General features: G+C 37.2%; 1 protein-coding gene and 1 pseudogene across 2 annotated transcripts in view; one reads left to right on the forward strand and one right to left on the reverse strand.

Annotated features, from left to right (window-relative positions):
* The window catches only part of CTNNA3 (catenin alpha 3), a 1,949,360-nt gene that overhangs the window by 448,457 nt on the left and 1,476,994 nt on the right, over positions 1-23,909 (reverse strand). The window lies entirely within an intron of this gene.
* On the forward strand, positions 11,139-11,675 carry LOC118828129 (annotated as a pseudogene).

Here is a 23,909-nt window from a genome sequence, read left to right on the forward strand (position 1 = left end):
GAGAAAGAGAGAGAGAGAGAATGAGAGGAAAGACATAACAAGGATTCAGAGCGACAGAAACAGAGAAGAAAGATATATAGAGAGACAAAGAGATTTGAAGAGAGAAACAGACAGAAAGAGAGAGAAGAGAATGGGAAGGAGAGAGATAAAGAACAGAGAAAGAGAGGGAAATGGAAAGATGGAGAGGCAGAGTCAGAGGAAGATGGAGAGAGAGAGATAGAGAGCAATGGAGAGATACAGACAGAGATGGAGGGAAAGACAAGGAGGGAGGGGAAAAGAAGGAAAGACAGGAAGATGGATGGAGAATAAGAGGTAAATGATGGAAGTGGAGGTAGAGAGAGAGGGAGAGAGCGGGGGAGAGGGAGAGATAGGGGGAGAAGGAGGGAAAGAGAGAGAGAGAGAAAGAGAGAGAGAGAAACTTACATGCTTCCTTGAATTTAAATTTGCTCTTATTTGACTCTAAACAGTTATAAATCTTTCAGTCTTTGCTCAGACTCTTCACCTTACCTCTAATATTCTTCCTCTTCTCAATCAATTTCCAAATGACTCCTAAATCAGCTTCATTTTTACCCTTTCACAAGTTTATTGTTGTCTTTGTTTTTATACATCACAATCACTTCCCAATATATATATAACTCCACTCCACAGAACCCTCCCTTGAAAGATATATTCCATCAAGCACAGCCAACCTATCTCAATACATGCATGCACCATTTTGCTCATGTAGCTCACCAACTATCTACCAGCCAGGTAATGGTATGGTTCATCACCTATGCTCCTGGACCACAGTTTATCACTACAATTAATCCAAATTCAATTGCCTTCAGTATTACCTAATTTCATGTTATTGAGCCACTCTGTATATTACCTTGATTTTGCTCTTTCTCTTTTTGCTGTGTAATAGTTCATTGAGGTCTTCCTAGATTTCTTTGAAATATTCACATTCATCATTACTTAAAATACAATAATATTCCATTGCCATTATATGCTGTGTTTCATTAAGCCATTTCCCAATGAACGAGAATTTATTTGATTTCTACTCATTTTGCTGCTACAAAAAGTTTGGTATAAATCAGATCTTTATTTGAATTATTCAGCTGTTTGGGTAACATGCCCAAGCTTGGATTAGTTTTTTTTTTCTTTTTTATGAGGCCTTCTTTGGGGATCTCAGCCCCAGTGTTTCTCCTCCTTGCTGAATTCCTGCAATGTTTATAGGCTAGACCATAATCACATACTATCTACACTTCACTGCGTTAACTAAAGGGCAAGGTCCTGGTTGTCAGAGACCTTGCCTTTTCTCACCTTTTGTCATTGTATGTTTCTGTCCCAGAGCTGGGCATATTTTACTGTTTTCTAAGGAGCACTAAATCACTAAATCACTTCCTTTTCATGAGTTCTCATCATGCACCATACCCATGAAGCTGTTCTCTTTTCACAGCATTCTATCTCCTACCTCCACACCTTTGGCCAGGCCATCCTCCCTCCCTAAAAGGTGTCCTCTTTTCTATCATTCCTAGCATTCCTGAAGACATCTCAAGCACCCACCTCCCACACTAAGCCATTTCAGTTTCCCCAGTTGTTAGTCTCTCCCCCCTCAAAAATGATATTTATTTACTTACTATATTGTACTGACTTATCTATGTGCATACAGTTTGTCCTCTTCTCTTAAATAACAAGTGCTAAAGGAAGAGAAAAATGTCAAGAGGTTTAGATTCTAATTAATTTTCTTGCTGTCCTATGTAATTATGGGTCACTATCCATTAATAACAGGGACAGGAATTGCAAAACCTAACAAAGGTTACTGAGAGATGAAACAGACAAAAACACTCTTTCCCCTCCCTTCTTGACCTCATTTGCAGCTAAAGTTTCAGGAGAAAAAAATAGGGAGGGAATCATCTCAGTAAATACTGTAATAAATAAGCTAATGCAGGAGATGACCCATTGAGGACAAAGGGCTCTGTTTCACTTGAGGGCCCTGAGCTCAAAGTGATGTCCTGGCAGTTTATGATGTGAGCGGGGCCTCTCTACAAATCTAATCAACTATATGAATATCCTATAGGATGAGTGACCTGTCAATGATAATAGAGGCATCTGGGGATGAACATATTATATGCATCTAAATACATTCAAGGTCTAGAATTAGAAGTACAGCTTTTTAATGTTCGAGGTCTAACACCAAATCTGACTTCACTAATGAAGTTTTTCCTCCAATGAGAAATGCATAGCCCAGTCAATAACTTTTGGTTGTCATGATTCTTGGTCCATATCTGATATCAAAAGGTAAGTAATTTATGTGTCATGCCACCCAACTCCTTCATTTTAAAAGCTAAGATCTAGAAATTAAGTGATATTCTCACAATTACATAGATATTATATTGCAGAGCATGGGTGCCTAGATAGTTCAGTGGATAGAGTTCAGGGTCTAGAGTCAGGAAGACTCACCTTTGTGGGTTGAAAGCTGACCTCAGACAGTTACTAGCTGTGTGACCCTGGGCAAGTCATTTAACCCCATTTTCCTCAGTTTCCTTATCTGTAACATTAGCTAGAAAAGGAAATGGCAAATAATTTCAGTATCTTTGTCAGGAAAATTACAAATGGGGTCATGAAGAGTCAGATACAACTGAAAAATGGAAAACCACTCCTATATCTTCATCAAGAAGACCTCAAAAGGCATCACAAAGAATCTGATGTGACTGAAGAATGGCTAAAATTCTCTGTCTTAAAGTCCCAAATTTGTTTCACATTATACCATACAGAGCCAAGATCTAAACTTTTACTTTTGCCTGTACCTTTAAAAAATTATAACTATATACTTTATTTATATACTATATAACATTCCTTTTATAATGTGTTATCTTCCACTAGGAAGCTAAGTGGTATAATTATTAGAACAATGCAGCTACAGTAGGAACACTTGAGTTCAAATTTAGCCTCAGTCACTTTTTAGCTGTGTGGCCCTAGGCAAGTCACTTGCTTGCATCATTTTCCTCATCTATAGAACAGGGACAGTAAGAGTACGCTCCTTGCTAGAGTTGTTTTGAGGATAAAATGAGTTACTTATATAGTGCCTTACATACCTTAAAATACTATATAAATGTTTGCTATTTTTATTTCTGGATATCTTCTTCTGCCCCCAGAATTAAAATTCTGCTTATAATAGAAAAAAAAAAGCTAAACAAAATTAGCCAGTACTAGTAATCATAGTTGAAAATGCATAAAACATTTGGTGCCCAGAGGTGCTCACTTCTCTGCCAAGAGGAGAGAAATGTATTTCATGATCTTTTCTCTCAGGTCATAATTGGTCATCTTAATTATTCAGAGATTGGCTTCCTTTCAGTGCAGTTCCCTCCCCCTTTATTTTTTTTACAAATTCTCAAAATGCTCTACATGAATTATCTTTTTTGAGCCTTGTAACAACTCTGTGAGGTAATCAATCTATAAACACTTATTAAGAACTTACTATGTTTCTGGCAGTGCTGGAGTGGGTATATACTTCTCTATGTGCACATTATTTTATTTTTATGCAGTCTAAGTTTGATGTATAGGTTGTTTTAGATTTTGTTTCTCTGGTACAAGGATTCACAAACTTAGTGTTCATGAACTGCAAAAAACGTTTGACTACTCTATTTCAATATAATTGGTTGTCTGCAGTCCTTTGTGTATTATTTTATTTTTATTTCTTTGAAAATATCATTCAAAGCCCCCAGACTTCATCAGATTAGTAAATGGGGCCATGATACACACAAAAGTCATGAAAGTCAGGAAAACCTGCTCTAAGACCTAGAATTGTGCCTAGAACATAGGAGACACAACGAATAGTTAAAGGATTGATTGATTTCCCATTAAAATGCATTCCTGGACATTACTTGTTTCTAAAGTCCAAGAAACTCTCATTTAAATAGCATGAACCTTGGACTCTGACTATATTCCAGCCTTCCCACATAAGTCTGTTTCCTCCTGAATGGCCCATTTCAATCCTGTTCCATTAACAAGCCCCAGTCTCACCGTTTGGCATTGACCCAGTGACAACTATACTTCAATTCCATATTAGACATGGAAAAGCTTCAAAGTTAAGAGGATTAATTAGGATAAAACCTTTAAAATCCTGCTTTCAACATCCAATTCCCTGGGTCAGCAAAATTTGATGAAATTCTCATTTAAGGCAAAAATCAGTCTCTTGTGTGTCATTTCAAAATTGCACTCCAAAATTTTTCCAGCCATCATCAGTGGATATCTTCATAAAGTCAAGTAAAACAAATGCTAATTCATCTTCTTTTTAATTCCTCAGGAAGACTTAGTTTACATAAAGAGGAAATGTTATGACAAAGAGAGTTTTTTTTTTTAATCAGAATATGCATAGTCTTTTCTCTAAATTCCTGTAGTAGTAGTAGTTGTAGTGGTAATACATGTGGTCAATGGAGTCATATACATTTACATGTACATACATGTAGAAACATGTACATCTATGTATTATGCATATGAAGAGAGAGATAAATAGATAACAGTGTTGAAAGGAAAATTCTTCATTTGAGCTTTCACTCTGATTAATGAGGTAAAACTCAGGACAAAGAGGATTAAAAGGATTTTATTATAACCACATCAAGGTAGCAACACATTGGTCACATTGGCTTCAAGGGGGGAACAGCTTTGATAGGTAACTTTAAAATAATTCAGAGAGGTCCACCTCAGCAAATGAGGTTGGGTCCTTGCATCTCAATTCCTCTCCAAGGTAGTAAGAATGTGACAGTTTGCAGGCAGGGGTGTGTGACAAAGAGCAGATGATACAGAGAATATGAATACTTTCCCTTTCTCAATCAGAGTCTCCCCCAATTCTATTTGATAAGCTGGGATGGGAATATGGGTAACTGAGTCAGCATAACTTTCAACAATTGTGTGTGTGTATGTGTGTATGTGTGTATGTGTGCGTGTGTGTGTGTGTGTGAGAGAGAGAGAGAGACAGAGAGAAAGAGAGAGAGAGAGAGGCAGAGAGAGGCAGGCAGAGACAGAGTGCTTATCAGTTGGAAACTCTTTCCTCCAATGTAGATCAATATCTTTTCTCCAGTTTATAATCTTAGTGATATAGGACACTGAGAAGTTAATTGACCTACCTTGGGTTGTTCAGGCAGCTAGGGTCAGAGAAAAAATTCTAACCCAAATCTTCCTGGCTCCAAGTTACTAAGCCATACTGCCTTTCTATAATCTACTACCATTGCCTTTTAGCAGCATAATGTTTTGTTTTGTTTTTTATTTCTACAACCATTTCAAGTGGGGCGGGGGAAAGTTGTTAAAGTGATTAAATTTTTTTTGTTTGGCCCTTGGGAGCAGAACTAGGAAAGATACACATAGGAATCTCTTAATAAATGCTTTTTTCATTCATCTAGTCAAGTAAAAGATGGGATTATGTGATTCTCTGTCTTTACAATCCTGATATGTAGCACCTTGCTTGGCACACAATAAGCACCTAATACAAACTTCTTGCTGAATTACTGAATAAAAAGCATATTTTCTACCTTCCCTCTTGCTCCCCAATGTATACAGACTAGATTTTAGGCTGTGATGATCAGGCCTATTTTGTTTTCCTCAATCACAGCAGAATGAAAGGAGTGTGACAACAGGGGTCATTCCGTTTGCTTTTTTCATTTGTCTTTCAGTCCTAAGAACCTCTTACAATGCCTACTATAAGGAAAGAGCTCAATAAATGTTTGGAGTTGCTTGGATTTTGGAGTCCAGCTCTGTAACTTTTATATGATCAGCTATTAAGAAACGTTTATGAAGTTAAAATTGAAGTAGATTTCCACTACGGTATCAGAAAAGATAAAATTTTAGAAGATGTATTGCAAATGTCCTCAGGAGCATTGTCTCCATAGCTGACTATTATGTACTAAGTTTCCATCCATCTCTGAGACTTCCTACAAATGAGAAAATGAATGGGACTCAGGTGTTACCATTAGATGACAATTTAAAAGAATCAAATTGATCCTTCATGTGAAAAAAAAACCTTTTGAAAATAATAATAGCTATCCTCAAGTGGGCTGTCATGGTGGGTAGTTAGCTTCGCTCTCATTGAAGTCTTTAAGAAGAAACTGGTTAATAATGATAGTAGTAACTAGTAAATAGTAGTGAATAATAACAACAGTATCTAGCATTTATATAGCACCTACTGCATGCAATGAGTTAAGCACTTTCAAATATTATCATATTTGATCTCCACAATACTAGGTACAATCACTATTCCTATTTTACAGTGAGAAAACTGAAATAGAGATGAGCTAAGAATCACACAGCTAGTAAGAGCCCAAGATTGAATTTGAACTCAGTTCTTTATGACCCAACTCTCTATTCACCATGCCACCAAAATGCCAGGTAAATCATTTCTGGGGTACATATTATAGGGATTACTTATGTGCCTAAGTTTGACTAGGTATTTATGAGATTCTTTCCAAATATATAATTTGATAATTCTGTTATCTTTGGAAATTTAGATCCATTAAAAACATTCTTCAGATGAGGTAAAGTGAGGCATGGGAATTTGAATAATTCTGTGGAAGATACAGAAGTAGGAAATAAAATTGTTCAAGGTAGAATGTTCCACCCCCAATATCTCTTGTCTCTCAATCCGAAGTGTTTTTTTTTTTCCCTTGGTCACTCTAATCCTTAATGATGAATTAAAAGACATCACTGAAGATGCATTTACTCTCTGAAAACTGTCTCATTCATCTATCAGGGGAATTGGTCAAGGGATTAACAACCTTTGAGCTGGCGATTGCTTTCTCTGCCATTACCCAGCAAGATGAAGTGTCTGCCTTCAAAGTTGAGTCACATGGAGCACTTCTGCACACGTCCGTGAAATGTCATGAGGATGTTAGGATATTGGCTATGCTGTACAGGGAGGTACGGGCAAAATCCCTGGAGACAAGGTTGTGTCAGCATCAACTATTTCTACATGAAAGAAGCAGGCAGGCCATAGCAGGGCAGGACAGGTTTAGTTAGAGCCATAACCTGGAGCAGACCAAAAGGCTACCAGGTTACACACGTCAAGTCCTTCAAGCAGCGATGACTGATAATAGACCAAAAAATACTGGCCAAGACTACAGGTCACACATTTCAGTGACTGCTCAGGAAATAACCTGTCAGCACACCATCTCTGAACACAAAAGATGATGTAATTGTCCTAGCTTCTTCTAGCCATGGGGGGAAAGAAGGTCATGAGAAACATAGGATACTTCTTTATTTTCCGAGGAACAGACTCACAGATGTTGATAAAACTTTGCAGAATTGGGTGATGAGGTTAAGGTTACCATTTAACAGTTAAGATGTCTTTCTGACATGTTGAAACTTACAGCTTCTAACCTATATGAGGAAAAAAAATCTTCATTTTCTGCTTTGTAGATCCATCCAAAGTGGAAAAAAATTCTCATAATCACCAGCCAAATTGGAATTGAAACAGTAAATTCTAGATCTAATAATATTGAATTTACCTTAAGCTATAGTAAAGCAGATTCATTTCATTGGAGAGAAGTAGCAGGGAGAAAGACAAATTAAAAAAAATTACTGGGAAAGGCCGAATTAAAAATTAAAAAAATTCTGGGATAGGCCAGAAATGAAAACAATTTTAGAGTTCTTCTAGTGGTACCTGTGATCTTAATTACATTACCTTAACAGTTTTTACATTGATTATTTCCATGAGGAAATATCATCCCCCGATTTATCATCATGCTAAAACACTAAAAGGACTCAGAAAAGTGCTAAAAAAACTAGATATTCTCCTTCCTCCTACAAGTAACAGGTTTCGGTTTTTAAAATATTTGGAAAGATGTGAGTCAGTAAAGGGTCAGTGAAGAAAATGCAGAATGTAGTAGAGTGAAGGGTTCAACTCTGGAATTAAAGAATTTGGGTTTAATCCAAACACTGATGCTACTACCTCTATAACCTTCTATAATTCACTTGACTTTCCTGGTCCTCAGTTTCCATATCTATAAAAAGGGCTTGAAATAGTAATAGCAACAACAACAATAATATTTACATGTTATTTAATATTAATAATTATTATTTTCATAGAGTTTTATGGTTTGACAGCACTTTACACATGTTATCTTATATAATCCTTGTGACAACATTGTGAGATAGGTGCCCCTGCCATCTTTACTTTTCAGATGAAGAAACTGAGGAAAGGGGACATTAGGTGGCCAGGATCATATGCATACTAAGTCAGTTAATCAACAGTCATTTTAAATGTTCATTTTATGCCTGACTTAATATTGTTAACAATTTTCAAAAGGCAAAAAAAAATTCTCTTGACACCAAAGAGTTCGCATTATGCTGAGACAACAAATATGTAAATATTGCACATATTTAATATGGCCAATGTATATATGGCATAGAGAGAAAAGATGGAGAGTGATATCAGAGGAAAGAGGTGGGTAGGAAGAGTCAACAGGGAAAGAATCCCAGCAAAGGCCTGATCCAGAAGACAGAATTTGATCTGAATCTTGAGGTTTAAAGATAGAGATAGTGGGGTAGAGCATTCCAGACAATGGGGACAAATAGTACAATGGTATGGAGTGAGGAGATGAAGCATTATGTACAGGGAACAAGAAGAAGCCAAGTGTAAGTAGAAGAAAATTTGAATTCAGGATTCCTGACTCTGAGTCAAGAACTCATCATCTAGATGACCTCCTAGCTCTCTCCTGATGAGGCAACAAGCTTGTATCCTGGCTCTACCAATTATTACCCATATGACTTTGCACAAGTCAATTCAGGTCTCTGGATGTCATATTTTTCCATTGCCAAATGAAGAATGATGGCCTAGATGAGCTCCAACGTCCTTTTCAAGACTCATCCTACTCTGATCAAAGGTTTAATATGAGCTCCATCCGGCTTCCACTTAAAATGAATTAATATAGTTAGAAAAGGAACCAGCTCATATTCATTATTGATTTAACAAAGGACTAACTCAGCAATCCTGTGATGAAACGATGGGACTGTGTCACAAAAAAGAGATTATTACATAGGACTTAAGAAGGAGAGGAAGAGTATCAGCAAGGATTTCCAGATCACCCCCTACCCGCAAACATTGTCTGCAGGGCTTCTTTGGAAAGTCTGTGATGTGTGCACCAGAACAAAAAACTAACCCAGGTTTCAGATAATAAGACAGGAGGGGGCAGAGAATTTGATTAATAAAAACAAAAAGAAAATACAAATAGAAATGTAAAACTACTCCAAGAGCTCCATCAAAAAGAGTGGGTGCATTAAATTGAAACTACAAAGAGAATCAGGTGCATCGGCCATGCTTCACTGACAAACCCTGACAGACATATGAATTACTCTTTCGTGGTTTTTGAATCATCTTCATGGAGAGAAACACACCCAGTTTTATTTGCTCTGAGCAGGCTCCCTAAGTGTTGAGTTTTGGTTGAAACATATAATTCCCACATGATGAAGTGAGTTTTTTTTTCTTTTTTTTTAAACCAATGTGCTTGATAAAGCCAGTAAGGATTTACATAATTAGATTCAACTAACACAATTACAGTAACTTCAGGACAAGGGAAAAAATGAATTATTCCTTCAAGTCCTTTTAAGTGGAGAAATGCCCAGATGAAAGGACATGTTTTTGAGAACCTACCATGAGAATGGAAGAAAAAAGAAAAAAAAAAAACAAACCAGAAAGTATATTGCTGGAAGTATAATAAAAATATATTAATACCTCAACATATCTATAATCCTATCAATGTGGGCAAATTCACCCAGTAACATAGACTGTAATCCATCCACTTTTGCAAAATTATCCAATAGGAATCTGGTCCTTTTCCTCTACTAAATACTTTAATCAAAATTAAAATAAAGATTATATTAAACATTTATATATCACTTTAAATGTTTATAAAACATTTTATTTAACTTATTTGATCCTCACAACAGCCCTATGAGGTACATACTGCTATTATAGTATTCACATTTTATGGATGATAATGAAATGAGGCAAGTAGAGGTCAAGTGACTTGCCCAGGGTCACACAGATACTAAATGTTGCTGACAGGATTCAAATTCTATCTTCCTATCCCAAGTCCTACATTCTATCCACTGTACCACCTAATTCTATCCTATGTGCTATTTCTTTTTCTAGAGCTCTTGATGTTTGAGGGACACCAATGAAATATATTTGTTTCCTACAAGCTATATTAGTTTCTTGTTAATTAATTACTCTATTTTTTTTACATTTTTTTTTGCAGGCAGAAGGCAGGGCAATTGAGGTTAAGTGACTTACCCAAGGTCACACAGCTAGTGTGTCAAGTGTCTGAGGCCAGATTTGAATTCAAGTCCTCCCAACTCAAGGGCTGGTGTTTTACTCACTGCACCAACTAGTTGCCCCAATTACTCTATTTTTTAAAAAACCATACAGTTCTTTGACAATGTATTTTACACTAATCCCAGGCAATTCTTTATTTATGAACTGTTGTTTATTGCTTATACCAACCACACACCCCTACCTACTGATTGCCTAAAAATACAAAGAGAAAACATAGTAGACCCTACCATCAATAAGAAACCAATCAAACTATTAATTAGTTAGCCAAAAGCCTTGGTTAAACATCTGATATAAATTATTTTCATAGGGGAATACTACCTTGGGGCAAGAGGATAGCCTCACATTGAAGGTGACATCGATGCTAATCTTTGGAGAGAGCTATGGCTCCTCAGAGTTAGAGCTTAAATAGGGGCCCATTCTAGGCATGGAGACAGCCTACAGGAAGTCTGAATGAATGCCACTTTGCTTTGAACACAGCGTATGTGAGCAGATGTGAAATCATGATAGAAAGACAGGTATGAATTATGATATTATATTGACAGAAATCTCCCATGGCCAGCAGAAAAGGATAGTCTGTGGTGTGTATCAAGGGATGCAATACCTAAATTTATGAGATCTTATCATGAGTTCATTGATGTATAGGCATGTTTGCTTATTGGTTAGCTACTTTAGAATTTCTTTCAGGGCATCCATGATCTCATTGGTGTTAAAATCCACTCCCTGGAGAACTTTATCATTAGGAATAATAATGGTATTAAAATATTTCCTGCCGGCATGCTCTTTCCTTTCTAGCCCAGGCTCCGTCTAGAGCAGCACCCGCCGCACCGTCGAGATGTTGATGCCCAAGAAGAACCGAATTGCCATCTATGAACTCCTTTTTAAGGAGGGAGTGATGGTAGCCAAGAAGGATGTCCACATGCCAAAGCACCCTGAGCTGGCTGACAAGAATGTGCCCAATCTCCATGTCATGAAGGCCATGCAGTCTCTAAAGTCTCGTGGCTATGTTAAGGAGCAGTTTGCATGGAGGCATTTCTACTGGTACCTCACCAATGAGGGCATTCAGTACCTCCGGGATTACCTTCACCTGCCCCCTGAGATTGTGCCTGCCACACTCCGAAGAAGTCGTCCTGAGACAGGAAGGCCAAGGCCCAAAGGTCTGGAGGGCGAGTGACCTGCCGGGCTTACTCGGGGTGAAGCTGACAGAGACACATACAGACGAAGTGCTGCTCCTCCTGGTGCTGACAAGAAGGCTGAGGCCGGGGCTGGGTCAGCAACAGAATTCCAATTTAGAGGTGGATTTGGTCGTGGACGTGGTCAACCTCCTCAATAGAAACTGTAGAGATATGTTTCATATTCAATAAAATTTGGGAAAAAAACAAAAAAAATATTTCCTGCCCTCCTAACAATTAGTGTATACTTAGAATTCAGGTTCATGTTACACAAAAATAACTGGTATGATGAGGATGAAACAACCACAAAAATAACAAGAAAAAAGTAAAAGTTCCCCCAACCTGGACCTTCGTATATTACATTTACATAATAGTTTCCAGAATGTTTAGTTATGTGTTATCTCATAGGTTGCTCATAATTAAGCCATGAGCCAGACAAGAAGTAAAACCAGATATGATTAGTGATTTCCACAGTTGAGGAATGCAAAAGCTAGGTGGTACAGAGGATAGAATTCTGGGCCTGGAGTCAGGAAGATTCATCTCCCTGAGTTCAAATCTGGCCTCAGACACTTATGAGCTGTGTGACCCTGTTTGCATCCATTCCTCATCTGTAAAATGAGCTGGGGAAGAAAATGGTGAAACTCCACTATCTTTGCTAAAGAAAATCCCAAATAGGGTCATGAAGAGTCAAACACAACCTGAACAACATTTCAGGTGGCAGGATGCAGAGAACAGAATGTTACACTTCAATTTGGGAAGACCTGGGTTCAAAAAACATTTGTGATCCTAACTAAACTGTGTCAACCTTAGCAAATCACTTAATCTCTCTGAGAATGGGTTTCCTTATTTAAAAAATGGGGCTAGCAATACTAATGTTGCTACCTTGCGGTTGTTTAATTAAAATCAACTGAAAAAGCATTCATTAGTAAGCTGAATTTAACTGACAATAGCACTGGTGGTACTTATATGTGTAAGTAGATTTTTTAAGATATTAAGAAATCAGTATTACTCTAGTCTAAAATTCCTTTTCCAGATTGTCCCTTTGGTAAAATGTATGAGATGAAGAATAATGGTTTGGGTAGGAGAACAATCTCTCAGAAAGGTTCAAAATATTGATCACTGGGGGAAAAAAAGCCGCCAACTGCTTAGTCCTTGTGGGACTTGGTCATAAAAGAAATCTAGTAATAACACTATTCATCTGGATGGTTAACACAAAACGATGTTTTTGAAATGTAATTTTTCTTCAAGATTCTTACAAATATCACTTCTTGGGTTAGGGAAATATATGGTGGTCAGAGAGATGGCACAGTGCATAGAGTACTAAGCCTGCAGTCAGGAAAGCCGAAGTTTAAATCCAGTCTCAGATCCTAGCTGTGTGACCCTGGGCAGGTCACTTAACCTTGTTTGCCTCTGCTTCCTCATCTGTAAAATGATCAGGAGAAGGAAATGGCAAGCCAGCCCAGTGTCTTTGCCAAGAAAATCCCAAATGTGGTCATGAAGAGTTGGACATGGCTGAAACCGAACACAGAGATATCTGAGAAAATACAGGGACTATATCCATTTAGACATTTCTCTCTTTTAACTAAAACTGCTTGGATAGTAGATTAACATTAAATGAATAAAAAGGGTTCCTGACAGATTTTTTTTCTAAATCACAGAATTCAACACTAGTATGACTCTCATCGTATCTCACAGAGTTGTGAGCTTCAAAAAAGAAAATCTATTGAAAACATAATAAGTATTATACATTTTAAAGCTCAATCCCTCCTCCAAATCCCTTTTATTTCTTCAACTCATTCATTTACTTCTTTGTTTACCTTCAGCTCCTATCAGATTTTAGCTCATTGGGAGCCAGGGATGTTTCAGTTTTCATTTATACCCCCATACCCCCAGTAAAATGCCTTGTGCATAGAAGGTACTATAGAAGTGACTGTTGGTTAATATTACAAGAACAGTGTTCTGGGAGGGAATATTCCTAGTTCTTAGCTCTGACTTGCCATTAATGAAAGGGTCAGTTGAGGGGAGAGAATCTTTGGCCAAGTCATTTAGCATTTATTGGCCTTCCTTTTCTCATCTATAAAATGAAGAGTTTGGACAAGATGATCTCCTAGATACCTTCCAATTTATCACTCTAAGATTTTCCTCTCTTTAATTGCCACCAGTTTTCATTTCAATTCCTTTTGGGGACTCCCAATAAAGAAAGTTTGGCAGCCTTTGGCACAGGTATTTTTTTAATCATGAACTCTCTCTGAAGTCCTGAGACATTTCCTAGTTTCATGAAAGAGCCAGAGTGAAATCTGACAGTCTTTGGAAATGAACATATTTTTCCAATGAGCAACACTGCTTCATTCTGCCTTCATTTTATGGTAAAGCAATATCTAAAAGACTGTCTTTTGTTGTTGATTGCCTAGTATTTAGCAAAGTTCTTGGTACACAGTATGTCAAAAAGTAAATCTTTACTTAAATGCAAATGGTACAACTCTATGATTATGAAGCCAACTGTAAGAATGAATGGCGTGCCTAATAAAATCTCTCTACCAGAGAGAATCATAGCTGCAAAACACCCACACTTCAAGTTTTGTTTCTTCAAGAGGACTAGTTCACTCAGGACACCATTTTAATATAAGTTTTAAAATTATTCTTGTAGTATGATTTTTATCTGCATCTTTCAATGTGTTTATTGAGGACAAATGCATATTTTTAAATACTGCCCCATTTAGGATTTCTGAGGTCCATTAAATTTGAGCAGGGAAGAGAGAGGAAAGTCCTCCCTAATCAATATAATTGAATTGGTAGTTCTTCAGAGAGCCTGAGTCCACCTCTTTCACAGTAAATGTAAATTCTACTTCCTTCCTTCACTCTGTCATTTCCAATTCATCCTGTAAATGGCTTTTTAATACATACTTCTTTGAAAATGGCCTCTTCCATTAGATTGATCTCCTGGAGAATAGGGACTGTCTTTTACCTTTCTTTGTATCCCAGCACTTAGCACAGTGCCTGACAAATAGCAATTGCATATGCATTTTTATTGACTGATTGACAATATCCAAATCTAAGGAGGAAGAGGAACTGTATGCAGGGAAAGAGTGTTGAAGGTTAATGTTCCCTTCATCCCCAGCAGTGATATTATCTACGGTTGGAACAAAGCCTACCCCCACTCTGTGGCCCAAATTATGATTCGTCTATGAAATTTAAAAAAAGAGAATGGTCTAGGCATCACATTATAACGATTGAAAGCAATCTTAGCAGAAAGGTCTAAAGCACAGTGAGAATGTTATTTATGAATGAGTCCCATGAGGCAAGAGTGAATTTGACTCAGAAGTCTTGGGTTCTAGTCCTAGTAGCTATGTGCCTGACCTTGGACAAGAGATTTCACTTTTTTACCTTGGTTTCCTCATTTGTAAGCAGAGAAATTTGAGGAAGATTTTCTTGAATGTACTCTCTCCTAACACAAACTAAAATAAATGAACAAAAAAAACCCCATGATTCTATTACACTATGATCTAGAAAAAGAAACACAAAATATATTGTTTACATTATATTCCTAGTGATTAGCACAGCTCCTGTATTTAAAAAAAAACTTAATAAATGTTTGCTAATTGAATCATTAATTAACCTGGCTCCAAATTACTTTAAAAAAGCATTGGATAGACTTTTCCCCTATATGTGATGATTGCTGGATATGTTCCTATAGATAAAGAATATGGTATGGAAATTTTACATAGATAAAAGATTTTTGAAAAATGTAAACATTTAACTTCATATCAAACTAAATACAATAAAATATAGTTAAAAATAAAAGGTTACCAATGTTTGACTTTTATTTTGACTGCTTAAATATAATTTATAAGTTATATTGACTTCCCCCTCTTTTTATACATGTCATTTGCTAAAACCCCTATTTCCTAGTCTTCTCTATGTATGAGACTTTATTTGTAACAAAGAAAGAAATTTAAGGAAAAGAAATATGCATCTGGTATTCAACAGCCATAGTTCTCTGCCTCTCAACCAAGGTGTAGGGGTTATCCGTGTGTGTGTGTGTGTGTGTGTGTGTGTGTGTGTGTGTGTGTGTGTATTTGTAGAGTGCGTTTCATCTATGGTTCTCCAAAAGGAAGATTGGGAATTAAAACAAATAATCAAATTTCAGCTTCTATTGTTTAATGTTTCATTTACATTTCTTTTTGTCATGGTGAGTGAGTGTGTGGGTGTGGGTGTGGGTGTATTAGGTGGCACAATGGATAGAATATTGACCTCAGAATAGAAAAGTCTCATCTTTTTGAGTTTAAATCTGGCCTCAGACACTTACTAGCTATGTGACTCTGGTCAAGTAACTTAACTCTACTTACCTCAGTTTTCTCATCTTTATAATGACCTGGAGAAGGAAATGGCAAACCACTCCAATATCTTTGCCAAGAAAACCCCAAATGGGTTCACAGAGATTAGACATGACTGAAACTTAAAGAATTCAACAACTACAACAGAACACACACATATATACATACACATATTGATGTAATTCTGTTGAATTCACTCTGAGTACATTTCTATCTTCCATTGTATTCCTAAATTGTGATTATTTTTGTAAAAGAAATTAAAAAGTAAGTTATTACTTCAGGCTACATAAAAAAAGTCTTTCCTTCCCTTTGGGACATAAGTTTTTCTAATAAAAGTGACCTCAAGTTTAACTACCAAAGTTCAGGCAACAACTGAATAGCAAAGCTTTTTCATTTGTTTTTGATGTTCATCTATTCTGGCTTTTTTCCATTAACAAGCATTTATTTTTTCTCCCTCACATGTCTCCTGCATTAAAGAAAAAAGAAAAACAATTGAAGAAATCTTCACAGTCAAGCAAAACATTCCCACATTGGCCTCAAACAATTGTTACACACATTTCTTAAGTGCTTACTATGTGCAAAACACTGAAGTACTTACTGAGAGACATACAGAGTTAAGGTATGGCATTGTCAAAACATAAAATTATTTTTTTAAGTAGGATCCTAAATTTTTAATTGAAAAATCTTTTCAAAATTAAATTTCATAGAAGTTGTGTCTCCCTATGGCACAGGGGACAACATGGTTCACAAGTCAGACCATTAAGGTCACACCAGTTGTGTGACCTTTTACAAGTTACTTTAACTCTCAGATCCTTGATTTCTCTATGTGTAAAATGAAAGTGTTCACAGAATTTGAGCTTTAGAGCTGGAAGCAATCTTAATGCCAACCAGTCTTTCCCCTTAATCTTATAGATGAGTAAACTGATTCAGAAAGAATAGAAAACTTGCTGATAGTCCTAGAACACACCTCATAGATAGATCTTGGACCCAGGTACTCCTAACTCCAACTTTCAGTGCTCCTCTCTTACAAGTTGCATCTCCAGTGACATATACTCCGTGGTCCCAAAGGTTGTTTCCACTTTGTCAATTAAACTGTGGAATGACTTCACTATCATTTCCCACTTGGTTGTACTACTTTGGGACTCTCTGGGACCATCCCTCAGTAAGCTGATCATTAGGAAAACTTCCTCATCCTATAAGATCCAGTCAGCCTTGGTACCCACTCCTCATCACTACCCCTCTGAATGGAAGACAATGGCATGAACTCCAAAATCTCCACTTAAGAAGAAGGCTCAGGATAGATATATCTTTTTTCATCTGGCTGCTCTACTTTGGGATTTCACTTTCTCTACTATTCTCCTACATGCCCTCACCCTTCCCCAAACACACATGTGTGCGCGTGTGTGCGCGCGCACACACATACACACACACACACATACCCATGCCTTTTTAACTTCCTTTTCGTGTGTTGCTTTTCCTCATTAGACTGTAAGCTCCTTGAGGGCAGGGACTCTTTCCTTTTTTATATTTGTATTCCCTAGGGCTTAGCACAGAGACTAAAACAGAGTGTTTAATAAATATTTATTGACTATTGACTGTTCAGTAATTACAGGGATAATATCTAACCTCTGTAGTCCCTTCTTCCAATTTTTTTTCATTTTCTGGAAATTGCCAAAGAACATATTTTAAATTTAATTTACACAGAGGAAAATATGGAAACTAAGGATCCCCACCTGCAAACTAATTTGCTTACTAAAATCATCAAAAACTCAGGTGTTCCATTTGACAGGCCTGGAGACCTGACTTCTTTTTTGAGGGTGTTTTCAGAAAACTCATGTTGTGGCATTGGCTGACTCACACAGCTTGCCAATACCCAAAATGAGTACCATCTGAGTTTCCATCAGAGTCCTAAATAAGATTTACTAACCAAGGCTGAACCTACCTGTCAAATGCAGTGAAGAGCCAGGAAAGCAGCTGCTTGGTTCCAGGAAATAGTGTCTGTATATCTGCTCCATGTTATCTAACCATGTAGGACTTGGTTGCTATCTGAAAATCTAGAATGAATTCCCTAACTCGGTGGTATTCTTGGTGCTTACCATTTTTAATCATACTTCCACAACTAGTGATCTATTTGGCAAACCTATTCTTTCAACCAGTACAAATTATGACCAAATGATGTACTTCTTTCCTGTGTGATTCTCACCTACGTCTTTCTACAAATCCTGGGACAAAAAGAAAAAGAGCTACACTGGGAGTCAGAAGACTTCAAATCCACTACTGACTTGGCTGCTTAAACCTCTGTGACCTTAGTGAAGTCATTTATGCTTTATGGACCTCTTTCTACATATGTAAAATGAGGACCACAGATTAGGAGATCTCTAAGGTAGTTTTAGCTATAGGTCTATAATCCTAAAATCATCACCACTATTATTTTGCTAAAATAGAGCTCTGACCATTTCACTCTCCTACTCAATAAGGCTCAGATAATTCCTATGACCTCTAGGACCAAATTAAAAACTGCTATAGCATTTCTAACTCTTCATAACTTTGTCTAAACCTGCCACCTCACTTTCTCCTCTGTATGCATATACGCTTATATATGTATATGTATATGTATATATATATATATATATATATATATATATATATATATATAGAGAGAGAGAGAGAGAGAGAGAGAGAGAGAGAGAGAGAGAGAGAGAGAGAAATGCACACGTTGTCTTCACCTGTAGATTGTAAGCTCCTAGAGGGCAAGGATTGTTTCATTTGTGTCTTGGTATCTCTATTGCCTAGCATGGTGCCTACCACACAGTGGGCCCTTGATAAATGATTGTTGATTATCTAATTAATTGAGGGATCATATGATCCAATAATCCACCCAATATTCTAGATGCATTCATTGGTCTTTCCATTTTCTATGGATACCAGATCAAAGTTCAGTCTGCCTGTATTTTATATCTAATCCTTGATGCATGATCAATTCACCTTCTTTTGCAATCATAAATACCATTGATGTCTTTGATAATATTAATATTAATGATAACAACAAAAATTTATAGAGGACTTTAACATGTGCAAAGTGATTTACACATAAATTTGAGTTTTACACTGATCTTTTTTGAGTTAGTGCAACAGAGATTATTATTCCCGTTTGGCAGATGACAAAACAGTCTAAGATGGGGTGGGGAACATGCAGCCTCAAGGTGACATGTGGCCCTCTAGGTCCTCAAGTGCAGCCCTTTGACTGAATCCAAATTTCACAGAACAAATCCCTTTAATAAAAGTTATTACAATACACTTTCCACTATCTCCAACCTTCCTTGCACTGTAGTCCCCAAAATAGGAATAATAAAAGTAATTAAAGGGATTTGTTCTGTGAAGTTTGGATTCAGTCCAACGGGGACACTAGAGGACCCACATGTGGCCTTAAGGCCAAAGGTTCCCCACCCCGGGCTAAGAGAAGGGGGATGATCTGATCAGTGTCATGTAGTTAGTAAGTAACAGAGGCAGAATCTGAGAACAGGTTTTCCTGACTCCATGTCCATCGATCTAACCACCATGTTACACTACCTCTTCATTACTATTAACGGTGTTCAAGACATTGTTGCTCACATGTTGCGGTATGCTACTATCTTTCTTTTAACAGGTTATCATCTTTCCACTAGCTTTCGGATCTAACTCTAACATTTAGGGGATATTGGCATTTTAAAATTCAGGCAGGTGGCCTCAATTAAAGACTATTTCTGTCAAGAAAGACGGTGTGCATGCGTGTGTGTGTGTGTGTGTGTGTGTGTGCGTGTGCATGAGTATGCACACACTAGCAGTTGCCAATGGTTGAAATGAAATTTCAGATCATATCATTATTTCTACTTCAGGTGACAGTAGGATTTTTGTGTTTTAGACAAGCCTGTCACTGATTGTCCTATAGTTTTTGCCATGGAAGAACTATGCTATTTCATTCATCTGCCAGAGTTTTGTGAGATAATTTCTAAGTTCCACGTCATGGGAGCAGCAAAAGATGACAGGCGGGATTTGTCACTTCTTTTCAGTTCTTGCGGTACTTTAAGAAGCAAGATGCACAATTTGATCTGACACCCTTTTCTGATTCTATTTTCTCTGTTTTTGCCCATCTTAAGTTTCCAATATTTTCTTTAATTTCCAAATACGGATGCTCTCTGCCAATCTTGAAGAAATATTATCAGACATCAAAAGTTTTAAGCATCCTTGGACTCTTAGGTCTCACCTCATTCATGTTTTGAGACCAGCTCTCAGCACTGAACTCAGTCCTCCAAATAACTAGACTTTAGGGGATATTTACTAAGATACTCATGTGCATTCCTAACATAGGAGGTCTCTGTAGTCATGTTTCAATGTCAATCACCTTGACACATAGTATAGGTCAGTGAAAGAAGTCTTTATGAATCATTTGAGCTTCAGTTTCTCGTTCGTAAAAGGAGAACACAATATTACTTGTAATTACTCTCTCATATGGATCATGCTGCAGATCCTCAGCTGAGGAAACTGAGGGTGATGATGCTTTTGTGGCTTGCCCAGGGTCCCATGGATAGCCAATGGTGGGATTTTAACCCAGGACCTCTGACTACAGATTCAGGACTCTTTCTACTGTCCTAAGCTCTCAAGTGAAATAATATGTAGGGAGTGATTTGCTAACCTGAAAGACTATGTAAACAGCAGTTATTACTATCCAAGGTTCTGATTAGACTGTGGCCTCTTTAGAAGCTGTGATCTCCCTCTCCATTGAAGACCTTTATCCATTCATACCATCTACTCCTTATCCAAAATTGTCCTTGCCTTTTTCAATAACAGAGGATCCTTCTAGGAATCTCAATTCCATTCTCTAGGTACTTTATTATTGCAGGAATATCAGAGATTTGGATAACCACCCAGGCCATTGCAGTCATGAAGAATGGAGAAAGAGCAAGACCCAGGCTGAATGGGCCCATCTGAACGCCAAACCCATCTAAAACCAAAATGCAAACTAATTGCAATGGACAGGAAAGTTAACTCTAGGAAATGAAGTTCCTACCTCCACCCCCATGCTATAGTATAGTGCCAGACCATCAGCTATGTTTTCAACCCGCACACAACTTCAATCATCCACAGAATCAACAACTGGGGAAAAGGGATTCAGGATCACAGCCCTTTTCTATACCAGAGGTGCATATGAAACACGGGTACAACATGGGCCACTAGCTACATGCAGCCAGTGATACTCCTACATGCTGCCAAAACTGACTAAAATGTAAATGGGGAATATTTATCAAAATAAATTAAAATACAATGAAATATAGATATCACATTTTAAATCCAAGTCAATATGTGGCCCACAGGAATTCTAAAGTATGATTTAGTGGACCTGCTATTTATTTAAGTATAAAATGACTCATGTATGCCAATTGTCATGTGTAAAAGGTAAGCCTGAGAGCCTTGGGAAAAGGAGCATCCCTGCCTCCATAGCACTGCCTCGGTTCATAGCCTGCCCTCAAAGCAGAAAAGGAACCCCAATCAGGATTGGAACCTGTAAATCACTTCTGCAAGTACTGGAGGCCCAGCCTTTTCTGCCTCCATGGCTATGGAAGATCAAGGAAAGAAAGTTCTCACCACTAGGACTGCCTTTATTATGCATTATGTGACTGTCCAAGAGTTCAGTATCAGGAAATGATATGATTCTGTCAGTGGGAAAAAAATATTTTCAAGGATTAATCACTATCATCTTGGCAGCTGCACCCTAAGGCCTATGGGACTTTTTCATTAGACTCACAGCTAAAACTTTTTAAATATGTTGCCTCTCCCTATTAGAATGATATCTTCTTAAAATCTGTCTTTTCCATATAAACCTCCTGAGGTTGCCATAGTGTTTGTGAATAATAGGTATTTAATAATTAAAAAATCCACATATGCTCATTCATTCATTTATAGGAATAGGGGCAGCATGGGCCTATTTGTAAATATTCCTTGAAATTGTGCCTAGTCTCTCTAAGTCTAAACAAAGCATGGACTACAGAGTTAGACCTCAGCATTATGATAGATCTTTACAAGAATGAAGTATGTATTTTGGGTCATTATTAGGAAAACTATTTAGAATCAAACCAAATCAAATCAAAGGCCCCTGTTTTGCATATAAAGTCCTTACCAGCCTATCTTTTGAGGTTGATTCTGTGTTACTGCTCATCATGCACTCTACATCCCCTTTCTCAACACAACGTGGCTGTCTTATTATTTCTCCTAATATATGGTATTCCAACACTGGACCAATGCTTATAGTGACTGCTGGGTATATAGCAGGCACTTAATAAGTGTTTATTAACTGACTGGTCTCTGTCTTTTCCCAGGCTACTCCCCAAGCCTAGAACATATTCCCTTAACAAATTAGAATTCTGAGCTCTCTTCAAATCTAAGTGTGCACCATCTTCTACTTAAGACTTTTCCTGGCCCCTCAGCTGCAAGAGCCTCACTTGAGATGAGCTATGTTTACTTACGTGCAGTTTCCCCTGATAGAGAGTTAATGAGATGCACTGAAAAAAACCTTTTATACCACCTACTGATATCACTAGCTTCCTTTAATTCCTAACTAAAACCCTATGTTTCATTGGAAACCTTTATCAACTCTTGTTAATTCTAGTACCTTCACTCTATTAGTTATTTCCTATTTATTCTGTATACAGCTTGATAGCACATATTTGCTTGTTATCTCCCCAGATTTTAGGCTACTTGAGGATAGGAACTGTCTTTTGCCTCTTTTCATGTCCCCAGCATTTAACACAATGCTTGGTATATAATAGGTACTTAATAAATGTTTATTAATAGAATGTAAGATTCTTGAGGGCAGTGCTGTTTTCTTTTTTGTCTTTATATCCTCAGGGTCTAAAATAATATTTAAGAAACTTCATAAATGTGTTTAGATCATTTTATATACAGAATTATCCTATGGCATCCACCCTCACCAATTTTCTTCAGAATGTTCACATCAGTTAAGTATATTTAAATACATGTGTATATACAGATGTAGGTATAGATGAGTGCATGTCTGTGTGTATGTGTGTGCACAAATACATTTATTATATTCTTTACTATGTCTTAGGCACTGTGCTCAGTGTTGGGGATACAAAAAGTGGCAGAAGAAAGTTTCTACTCTCAAGAAACAAGAAATTCACAGTCTAATGGGGGAACAATTACATACACACACATACACATACACACATGTGTGTTTTCCCTCTGACACTTAAAGACTAATTGACAGAGAAATGATAGATGTACAGATAGATGATAGATGATATAGCCTTCAAAAGATGAAATCACTTAAATTTTTATTGCCTTGGTCCTAAATATTTGTTATGAACCAAGCTAATTGAATAAAGAATGTAAACCTGTCTTCTTTTAGCTGTGTGTGTGTGTGTGTGTGTGTGTATGTGTGTGTGTAGTGGGCAGCTAGGTGCCATAGTGGATATAGTGCTGAGACTGAAGTCATGAAGACCCATCTTCCTCAGTTCAAATCTGCCTTGCAAACTTAATAGTTGTGTGACCCTGGGCAAGTCACTTAAATAACTTTGTTTATCTCAGTTTCATTACCTGTAAAAATAAGGTGGAAAAATGGCAAACCACTCCAATATCTTTGCCAAGAAAACCCCAGATGAGGTCACAAACAGTCAGGCATGACTGAAATAATTGAATAAAATTGATATGTGCATGTATGTATATATATATATATATATATATATATATAATTTGTGCATATACATGTATGTGTGTATGTATGTATGCATGCATGTATGTATCCATGTATTATTCTTATTGAGACTTTTCTGTTAAAGTTTCCTTCAGTGCTAAATCCATAGGTCACTTCCTAAAGGAAGCCCTTCTTGATTCCTTCAATTCTTAGAGCTCATTCCATTGTCCTCAGATGAGCACCTTATCATAAGATCAATGGTTTGGGCTAGAAAACCTCAAAGGCAACTTCTAGATAGTAATCTATCATGTTTTGATCATGGACAGTCTTATCTATTTCATATTATCTTGCCTTTCAACACCCCCTCACCCAAAATGAAAGCATCAGCTTCTTCAGTACAGTGACTAGTTTTG

The sequence above is a fragment of the Trichosurus vulpecula genome, chromosome 8, assembly GCF_011100635.1.
Source record: "Trichosurus vulpecula isolate mTriVul1 chromosome 8, mTriVul1.pri, whole genome shotgun sequence".
Classification (NCBI taxonomy): domain Eukaryota; kingdom Metazoa; phylum Chordata; class Mammalia; order Diprotodontia; family Phalangeridae; genus Trichosurus; species Trichosurus vulpecula.